The sequence below is a fragment of the Copadichromis virginalis genome, linkage group LG9 (genome assembly GCF_057382275.1).
Source record: "Copadichromis virginalis isolate Kocher_CV1m ecotype Utaka linkage group LG9, C_Virginalis_male_GT1.1, whole genome shotgun sequence".
NCBI classification, from domain to species: domain Eukaryota; kingdom Metazoa; phylum Chordata; class Actinopteri; order Cichliformes; family Cichlidae; genus Copadichromis; species Copadichromis virginalis.
Window position 1 is genome coordinate 4,725,053 of NC_140626.1, and position 9,381 is coordinate 4,734,433.

At 45.6% G+C, this 9,381-nt stretch overlaps 1 pseudogene; it reads right to left on the reverse strand.

The window, feature by feature from the left end:
* The window catches only part of LOC146701152 (serine protease FAM111A-like), a 35,648-nt pseudogene extending 30,803 nt beyond the window's left edge, over positions 1 to 4,845 (reverse strand).
* Positions 4,846 to 9,381: the final 4,536 nt, after the last annotated feature.

Sequence of the window (9,381 nt, forward strand, 5' to 3'; positions counted from 1 at the left end):
AACTGAGTTATTTTTACACATATGCCAGCCTCTGACCAATCCACCACCTTTCACTGTTTATACCATTGCGGGAAAAAAAAGAAAAAAAAACATCGGCCCATAAAAACGAAAAATCACCATCGAGTCCAGCTATGGCTGCATAGTGTTTAGTAGTATTTTCTTTTTGTAGAGGGCTAGCAAAAAAAACGTTTTTGAGGGTATTGCCACATTGGAATCCCGATTTCTCTGAGGAGGCTAACATTCGTTTACTCGAGTGTGACATTATTCCCAGGTCCGTGTTCCGATTTCCGAGGTAAGTCGAACCCAACATACGAAGTAACGAATAACGACCCTATCTAAATCCCAGTAACAATTAACTCGTTCCTGATTTCGGCATAATAACTAGATACCGTGCTCGTTACCACAATAATAACGTAGTTACTGTAACATGAGATGAATTGCAGAATGGCAGATAGTGACAAAATACTGTTACTGTTAATCTGACTATCTTCAGGTTTTACACGCTTACATTTACACACGCAGTTACTGTCCCTCCATTTACAAAGGCAGAGTTGTCATGGTGTAATTATTTTACGTGTAGTTGTTTTTTTCCTGTGTAATAATATTCAACATTGCTCGCCTCTGTCAGTGCGCCCCAGGGCAGCTGTGGCTACAATGTAGCTTGCCATTGCCAGTGTGTGAATGTGTGTGTGAATGGGTGAATGACTGAATGTAGTGTTAAGCGCTTTGGGGTCCTTAGGGACTGAGTAAAGCGCTATACAAATGCAGGCCATTTTAATAATATTCAACATTGCTGTCAATACATTTTTCAAAAAATGCCTCTCTGTGCAAAATGGGTTTAAAAACATAAACAGCTGTAGGATACTGTTTGTCTGTGATTTGAACCGGGGAAACAAATCGCAGCAGGCTCAGCCTGATATTATTTGTATCCCGCTGTAACTTTAGTGTATAAAGAGCTAATATCTCCAAAATGTCAGGAGTAGTTAGTCACTACAACTAGTGTTTGTGAACTAAAAATCAAGAATGTGGGATACTGTTTGTCTGTGATTTGAAGAGCCCAGCGCCGCTCTCGACGCAGGGAAAACCAATTCTGCAGGGGAGACCTTCCTTGGCACTTGCAGGTGAAACCAAAGGGAAGATATGCTTCACCATATTTTCTAGTCTTTGGCTTGTAATGAAGTTGGTTTGGAAACATATTCAGCGATGCTTCATCTCCTGCTTTGCGTTTGTCTGGGAGCCCCGTGCTAGCAGTGTCCAAGCATTTTGGGTTTTTCCCCCATTTTCATAGAGAGAGGGCAGGAGAAAGAAAGAAAAAACACGAGCTGGCTCGCATCGTTCACTTCAAAGATCCGGCTCTAAGAGCCATTTCGTTCGCGACCGACCCATCACTAATATGAAACTTACTCCAGGATTTCCTCATCTCTTCTGTCATCCAAACCTTTGGGCATATCCACTGACAATATTTAATATCACTCCTCCGATTTCCAGCTTCAAATTCATGTTCTGTGTGACACTCTCTTCACCTGCACAATACTCGTCGTCCTTCAAGAATACGCCTCCATTTCTCTGCCTATCTACACCATGCTAGAATATTTTCAATCCACCTCCAATGCCCCTGGCCTTGCTTCCCTTCTGCTTGCACACACAGTATACCTACTTTCCTTCTCTCCATTGTATCAGCTAGCCTTGCCCCTTTACTGGCATCTCTTCTACATTTAAAGTCTCTGCTGTTACCACCAACCTCCTGTTGGCCAGCAAAAATGAAATTGGATGTTCTATTAATCTAGACCGGGCCTAGATTAATAGAACATCCAATTTCATTCTTGCCCTGAGTGGAAATTTCATTCTTGATGGTGAAATTTAGCCAAGATTTAACACTAGATACTCTTCCTGGTGCAACCCACCCCATTTATCTGGACTTGGGACTAATTAAACTTGATACATTTAAACCAATCTGATTTCCTACTTCTAAATTCAGAAAAAACTGAGGTAATTGTACTTTGGACTAAAAATTTTAGAAACAGGTCATTTCAATAATAAGTCCCTGTCCCTGTCTTATTTTAAAGACCTTATAGTAACGTATCATCCAATAGAGCACTTCACTCTCAGACTGGTGGCTTACTTGTAGTTCTTAGGATACTTAAATGGAAAACAGGAGGCAGAGCCTTCAGCATTTTCTTATTCTGGATTTGTGAGACAAACACCCTCTCTACTTTTAATATTACACTTAAGACTCCTTTTTGGCAAAGCATATAGTTAGGGCTGGATCAGATGACCCTAGTTAAGCTGTAATAGGTCTAGGTTGCTGGGGGCTTCCCATGATGCATAGTGTTTCTTCTTCATTCATTTTTTTCACTCACTGTCACGGCTGGCGGAGGGAGCCGTGTGGTGTGGAGGAAAAGGAGGACCCAAGATACAGCAAACTGATGATACGAGTGATGTTTTATTTACCAGGTGGTGGTGGTGGCAAAAACAGGCAACTCAGCATGAGCAATTACAAACCAACCCCGAACAAAACAAGCTCCAGCGAACCGCGAGAATTGTCCAAAACAAAAACACATGCCGGAGGACGAGAACAAAAAACACAGTTCAGGAGGCCGGCCCGAAGGCCGACAACTCAGAAGTCCAGGACAGTTCATCTTCTGAGGCCGGCCACGTCGGCGACACAGATCCGAAAGCTGACCGAGCGGGAGGCAGCGGTGGCGGAGTGGAGGCAGTTGAGGGGGCCGACCGTGCACACGGCAGCGGCGGCGACGGGAAAACCGTTCAGGCGGCCGACCGTGCGGACAGCAACGGCGGCGACGAGGAAACCGTTCAGGCGGCCGACCGTGCGGACAGCAACGGCGGCGATGACACAAGTCTGGAGGCCGACCGCGCGGAAGGCAGCGGCGGCGTCTAGGAGGTCGTCCATGTTGACGATGACGCTCCACCAGCGGCCTGGCAGATGACCGCCGATGTCGAGGCGGCAGTTCGGGACCCGAAGGTGGCGTGGCCTTCGCAGCACCAGACAAGACCGAAGCAGAGGCTTGACCAGGCGCGGCTGAAGCAGAGGCTGGACCAGGCGAAGCCGAAGCTGAAGTTGAAGCGGAGGCTGGACCAGACGAGGCTGAAGCTGAAGCGGAGGCTGGACCAGACGAGGCTGAAGCGGAGGCTGGACCAGACGAGGCTGAAGCGGAGGCTGAAGCTGACGACGGCGTGGGTGAAGCAGTAGCTGGACCAGGCGACGGCGTGGGTGAAGCAGTAGCTGGACCAGGCGACGGCGTGGGTGAAGACACAGAGGCTGCAGCTGGCGAGGATGGAGACACAGAGGCTGCAGCTGGCGGAGATGATGGGTCTTGGGGCTGGACGGGCTCCTCGGGCCCCCCAGCTGACGAGGCAGAAAGCTGGTCGGGCTCCTCGGGCCCCCCAGCTGACGAGGCAGGAGGCTGGCTAGGTTCTCCTGAACCTCCAGCTGACGAGTCTTGAGGCTGGACGGGCTCCTCGGGCCCCCCAGCTGACGAGGCAGGAGGCTGGCTAGGTTCTCCTGAACCTCCAGCTGACGAGTCTTGAGGCTGGACGGGCTCCTCGGGCCCCCCAGCTGACGAGACAGGCTCAGAACCAGTGGGCACAGGGGCCCCTGGAACACACAGGACAAAACCAGCAGGCGCGGGGACCTCTGGCGGGGACAGTTCAGAACCAGTAGGCACACGGGCCTCTGGCAGGCACAGTTCAGAACCAGTAGGCACACGGGCCTCTGGCAGGAACAGAACAGGACCAGCAGGCACACGGGCCTCTGGCAGGAACAGAACAGAGCCAGCAGGCACACGGGCCTCTGGCAGGCACAGAACAGAGCCAGTAGGCACACGGGCCTCTGGCAGGTACGGGTCAGAACCAGCAGGCGCACGGGCCTCTGGCAGGAACAGATCAGAACCAGCAGGCGCACGGGCCTCTGGCAAACACAAAGCAGACTGCAGCTGCACAGAGCATCGACTCAGCTCAGGCAGCGACAGCCGGATGCAGTCCTCAGCTGGCTTCTTAACCTCCAGGGGTCCAGAGTCAGCCGGGGGCTGGGACCCAGCCTCTGGGGAGGCCCTGGAGTGCGTCACAGTCTCTGGGCTGGCCAGCTGTTGCGGACTGACTACTGCGTTATGTGGTGTGTCTCTCTGCTTGACATGAACAGGTGAAAAACAGTGCTTTTCCGGTTGGATGGACTGGACTTGTAGTACAGGCGGAGCTGGTGAAGATGGTGGCTGAATAGGTGGCTGAGCTGATAATAAAGCTGATGAGTCTCTTGCCAACTGAGCTATTGACTGAGCTATGGATTGTAACAAGGTGTCTAATAGGTCTGGCTGTGACTGTAATGGAGGTGGCGATTGAGTGGCTAACTGAGGTAGCGGCTGCAGGGCAGCTAACCGAGCTACCGGCTGGGCAGCTGGCTCAACAAACACAGCCCCGGAATAAACAGTCATGCGAGCTGGCGAAACAGACGGAGTGTCTTTTCCACTCACCACAGCCGGCAGTTCCGAAGTCCTAATCTCCGGCTGTGGGGCGACGCGTCGACGGCGCGATCGTCGCTTCCTCCCGGGCAAAACCTCCGGCGGGCCGGGCAAAACCTCCGGCGGGCCGGGCAAAATCTTCACCGCCGGGCTGGGTTGGGAAGCGGTAGCGGCTGGAGGGCGAAGGTGCAGCTCATGAAGGAGGAAGTCCTGTGCCAGCGGGTGAAGCGAGTCCAGCAGCCAGGAGTGTGCAGAGAGTGTGCTGCTGTAGCCTGGCTTCTACAGCGCGGTGGAACACTACCAACCTTGCGACTGTGTCGGTTACCTCCTCCCGAAACTCCTGGGTAGGTGCAGATGCTGCTGGGTCCATGTTTGGTCGGCTTGTACTGTCACGACTGGCGGAGGGAGCCGTGTGGTGTGGAGGAAAAGGAGGACCCAAGATACAGCAAACTGATGATACGAGTGATGTTTTATTTACCAGGTGGTGGTGGTGGCAAAAACAGGCAACTCAGCATGAGCAATTACAAACAGAAACTTAAACTGGGAGAAACTAAAAAGCAAACCTGAGACCATACAAAAGGGGTGCGGGGCAGAGAGACGCAGAGACGCAGAGACGCAGAGACAGGACACCATGGACCGCGGAGGAATGCAGATTAATGCAGAGACACACGGATGAATGCAGACAAGCCGACGAGGAGCACAGGCAGACACCAATTATAAATACATACACCAGGTAATGAGGAAATGGCACACAGGAGGGGACACAGCTGGAACTAATGGGCATAACGAGACACAGACCTACAAAGTAAAACAGGAAACACCCAGACTGTTTTACAGCACAACACGGGGACATGAACAGATCACCAAGGACAGACACAGGTAGGGCTGACAATACACCAAACTACAGGTTCAACCCTAAACTAATACAAATCAGAATAAACACAAAACGCTGGGTCAACGACCCAGGACCATGACACTCACTATGCATTTATACACCTCTCTGCATTTAATCATTAGTTATCTTTAATCTCTGGCTCTTCCACAGCATGTCTTTGTTTTGTTTCTCTGCCCTCACCCCGACTGCTCGTGGCAGATGGCCCCGCCCCCCCTTAAGCCTGGTTCTGACGGAGATTGTTTCCTGTTAAAATGGAGTTTTTCCTTCCCACTGTCACTAAAGTATTTGGTCACAGGGAGTCATCTGATTGTTGGGGTTTTCTCTGTATTATTGTAGGGTCTTTACCTTACAATATAAAGCACATTGAGGCAACTGTTGTTGTGATATATGGCCATATAAATAAAATTGAATTGTATTGACTTAAAGAGTAGATCTGAATGGCATTACCTTGGCCTCCAGTATTAATGTGAGAGTATTGGCACTAGAAAGAAAAAGCATTTTTCCCACATTGGCTTCTCTTCATTTGCTTGCTGTTAAATCTAGAATCAGATAAAAATTATTCTCCTCATTCCAAGGATATCAAACCAGCTTCCAGGTTGGATTTGGTGACAGGGAGTCATCTTATAATTGTTTTTTTCTGTATTATTGTTGGGTCTTTACCTTAAAATATTCATTACAAAATGACTTGAGGTGACTACTGTTTTAATTTCATGTATATAGTGCCAAATCATAGCAGCAAAGGTCACTTTTGTGTGGTTGTGAGCATGTTAGCATGCTGATATGAGCTTCCAAGAATTGATGTTGCTACAAAAAGTGTTACAAAACTTCTGATTGATATTTTATTTTCTCTATAAAGAAAATACCAACTGGGCACAGGGTTATTCGTTAAAGCTGAGGTAGCAACATTCACGCATAAGCAGCTGACTTAAAGCAGAAGCTCATAATCGAGTCAGCTCCTGAACTAAACCTGGCACCGCCCTCCAGATATACTCTGTGAGTAAAGAAAGGCTTATAAGTGCAGCGGGATAAGATTAACGAGCTTAGAAAAGAAATTCTAATCCAGTAATCTTGATTCAAAATATTTATTTTGACTGCAGTTCAAGTTAACTTTGAAAAACTACTGGGTTCTTCCTTAAAATATATTTTAGGGCTGTATAATATTATGGGAGGCAATAAAAGTGTTATTCTTGAGTCTAACTGCTGCAGTGTTAGCAAAGTACTGCTCGGTTTAAGCTGATGCTTTGGCTTCTTATCAAGTTTACATGCATGAGTTTAATAAAATATAAGAAAAGGCTTTTGTTTTCTTCCTATCCTGAATCAGATGACTGTGGCAGTGTAGTTAATTCAGTCGATGGGAAAACAGCGATATACATTGGCTTGGAATGCACTGACAGCCAGCAAGGTGTTTGCTGTCAGTGTGTGTTTCTCTCTTTGACAAACTAATTAAATAAAGTACAAAGCAGAATATGGACAGACCATGCTTTTGGAGAAAACAGGAGAGAATCAGAAATGACATTTCACTGGTGAGATCCCTTAGTCTCCCTGTTTGTCTGACTTGCAATGAATTGTCTACAGAAAAAGGGGAAATAGATCATTACAGAGTTCAGTTCAAATACATGGTGGTGGTACCCAACCAGGCCCACTCCTCATATGTCTGTGACTAACTCACTGAGACAAAGCATCTTCTGTCATGCATATTCACTGGCCATCAGTCTCAACAATCCTCTCAGTCTAATGCTGTCTGCCCTCTAATCACAGAAATAGGGGTTTGTCAATACCAGCAAGCTAAGACCCCAGAAATCATTAGGGATGTGTTTTTAGCCATCCTGTTTTCTTCTCTTTCCTTCCTCCCCTCCAGTTTGCTCCAACTGCTGACTCACTCTAAATTCCATTAAACATTTTGAAAACTTTGATGTTTTGCTGAAGCATTTAGGGACAAAACATGACACATAAGTAGTGATTAATGATTCATGTGGTTGGGAGTTTAGTTTGGGTGAAAAGCAGATGGACAAAATAATGACTCTAAACACTGGAGCTGGCCAATTAAGACCCCAGTCCCTGTGTATTTGTTTTTACTTTACAAGATGGCTGCAAACATCACAGAATTACATATTCCCTTAATAGCATTAAAATATAAATCTCATGGCTAGGACATGAAGCAAAATTAGGTTATGTTGATGCCCGTGTTGAGAGAGTAATTATCCTGCTTTGAATTACTTTGGTTTTTCTGCACTCGTGTCTTTCTTGTCATGCCTCTAAATGACCTTTTAGTTTATCATGATGAAGCTGTCCTTCAGTACCCTTTAAATACCTGTTTGTGTTCTATTAGGTGGTTATACATCCTATTTATGAACAAGAGTCCAGCCATCCATCACCTTTCTCATTCAGCTTATCTAGAGTCAAAATGAAACGCTCCTCTGTGCCATCATCTTGTGTTGGCTGGAAGATATAATCACAAGTTATGCTTCCACTCACCCTTTTTTTTTTTTTAAAAAGTTCAGTGAAAAAATACATTAATGGACATAGCAAATAAAATGATAATAACGTCCTGCCCGTAGCAGCACTCACTGAAGCTTCCACTAAAGAAACGAGATACAATAAAAGAACGGTCACCTTCCACAAATGTAACCATCAATTAGCATAACATGATATGGGATAGGGGTTTGTGTATAGTTATCTTATATATCAATGTTTATATCATATTGGATTATTTTGGGATTTCTTTTTATTTAAGCATTCTTGCCAACAAAGATCAGCAAGTTAGATGATGTAAGGTATGTCGATATAGATTTGCACAATTATGATGATTTGTCCTCTACAGGACACCATAGCTCAAGTTTCTTGCTCGCACGGGCGCCATCTTGGCTCAATGTTTACTGTGATTGCTTTGCAAGGTAAGCACCATCAGTGGCATCCCGCATGGGTTTTGTTTAAAAATAAATATTATACTTTGTAAGATGGCGATTTTCCAGTCAAACTATGTGTATGTTGCGTTTGTTAGAATGTTCATTTACTTAGGAGTTTGTCTTAATTTTTCATTTGGAAATATCTGCTGCAGTGTTGGGCTACATCTCTGCTTGTTAGCAGCGCACTCCTTCATGCAAAGTGATGAAAACGAATCACTAGCTTTTCAGCTACAGTTTCCTAGTAGTCCTACTATGTTAATTTTGTGTCGTATGCGTACCTGAAACCAAGGAATGTTTAAAGGTGCCTCGATTACATGATTACTTTCTATACAATGTGTTTTTTGTTGTTGTTGCACTTCATTATATTTTAAGCTCAGTGTTTACTGGGATTGCTTTGCAAGGGCCAGCAGCAGAGTTGGAGTGGTTTATGCCCCAGTATCTAAATAAACAACGCATGTTTTATAGTTAGTGTCCTGTATCTTTACTGTGAGCAGCTATAGCTATGAACTGATAGTGATGATAATTATTTGTGTTGTTTGAATGTATGCAGTCTCCTATGGATCATGTGGATCAGCAGGAATTCAATAAACTTAAAAAGCTGGAAGCAACAAAAACAATTTTTCAAAACAATTCCTGGTAATATTTTGCCAAAACAAGAAAAATCTGCATCCACGTCTTCCAAACAGGTCTGTGCACAACAAGCATGTAAAGTGTATTCTGATTTATGCATGAATATTTTAGATGAAATGCAGAAAGAGAGTAAAACAAAACAAAGCGTTTCGTCCTAACTGTGTCACAATGTGTGGAATTTAATGCGGATCACACAAAAGCAGAATACAAAAAGACCAACTACCAAAAAGGTAGGCTTTTGATATCAGCACAGAAGTCCAACATAGAGCTATTTTTAAAAAATGCAAAGGGGCTGCAGATGGGGAACATAGCAGACAATGCAAGCTAGAAAAAGCTAAAGATGGCACTGTTTTTGTAAAGAGACCCACAGGAAGGTCATATAGATGAACTCACAGTGAAGACCATTAAGAGGTGACGGGAAGCACACAGGAGATGAAATATATGGTATATGGTATATATGTATTAATCTATCAAA